The sequence below is a fragment of the Telopea speciosissima genome, chromosome 2 (assembly GCF_018873765.1).
Source record: "Telopea speciosissima isolate NSW1024214 ecotype Mountain lineage chromosome 2, Tspe_v1, whole genome shotgun sequence".
Classification (NCBI taxonomy): Eukaryota; Viridiplantae; Streptophyta; class Magnoliopsida; order Proteales; family Proteaceae; genus Telopea; species Telopea speciosissima.
The window spans coordinates 30,920,032-30,921,241 of record NC_057917.1 but is presented as its reverse complement, the minus strand read 5'-3'; the positions used below and the strand labels follow the sequence as shown (position 1 = coordinate 30,921,241).

Sequence of the window (1,210 nt, the reverse complement as noted above, 5' to 3'; positions counted from 1 at the left end):
AGCTCATATGTGTAACTGTGGGGTAGCACGTGGAATTGCGCAACTGCCAACACCAGGTAAGTATTTTCGTTAGTTTTAAATTAGTTATTTTTTTTTTCTTTTTAGTTCTGATTTTTATTTTTATTTATTAGTTATCACGTTTTAAATTACTAGTTTTAATTTTTGTTTAATTAGCACGTTCAACCTGTGTTGTGCTTTATGCATGGTCGACGTTCTTTGCACCCCAACCTGACTGCCCTTGACTTCGAAATAGAGCAATCTGTGGTTAGACTTAAGCATTATAGTAATAAAATGGGTGACGAAAACCAGCCAGGAAGGCCGCTGAGTGAGCACTTCACTCCAACTGCCTATACCCCTGCATCTTGTATTCAGCTGCCTGCCATTGAGGTCACTCAATATGAGATCAAGTCCAGCATCATACAGATGTTACCATCCTATTATAGACTTGCTAATGAGGAGCCTTACAAGCATCTTGATGAGTTCTTAGAGGTATGATTTACAGTGAAAATCCAAAACCTCTCTCCAGATGTCTTACAGTTGCTCCAATTCCCATTCTCCTTAAAGGACAAAGCCAAACACTGGCTTCATTCCCTAGATTCGATTAGGATTTCTACATGGGCGGGGATGCAGCAGGAATTTCTAAAAAAATTCTTCCTCATTGGCCGGACTAATAGCCTCAGAAGGGCCATTACTAGTATCTCCCAATTAAAGGGCGAACAATTTCATGGAGCATGGGAGAGACTCAAGGAATTACTTAGGAAGTGCCCCCACCATGCTGTCCCGAAATGGTAGTTAGTCCAGTGCTTTTATGATGGCCTCCATGAACGATATAAGCAAATGGTGGACTCCTCTTGTGGTGGAACATTTATGCACAAGAATGAGATGGATGCATGGGATCTTTTTGAAACCCTTAGTGAGAATTCCCAACATCATGCTTCGGCCTCTCGGATTGAGATTCCACACATAGGGCAACCAAAGAAGGGTGGTCTCTATGAGATCAATGCAACTATAGAGATGACTACTAAGGTTGATATGTTGTCCAAGAAATTGGACTATTTGATGTCTATAGGGCAGCATCCTATGTCCCCTTTCCCAATGAGTTTCTCTCCACCCAATCAGGCTGAAGCCTGTGCCCTATGTGCTAGCCCTAGTCACTATGTGATAAACTGCCCTTTGGCTGCACAATACCCTGAGTTTGTTCATGAACAGG

The 1,210-nt window shown here is 42.1% G+C and overlaps 1 non-coding gene across 1 annotated transcript; it reads right to left on the bottom strand.

The window, feature by feature from the left end:
* Positions 1-672: 672 nt before the first annotated feature.
* Positions 673-779, bottom strand: LOC122653351. Its single transcript, XR_006331782.1, has one exon. It is a non-coding gene; the product is annotated as a small nucleolar RNA R71 (small nucleolar RNA).
* Between the last annotated feature and the right edge of the window lie 431 nt (positions 780-1,210).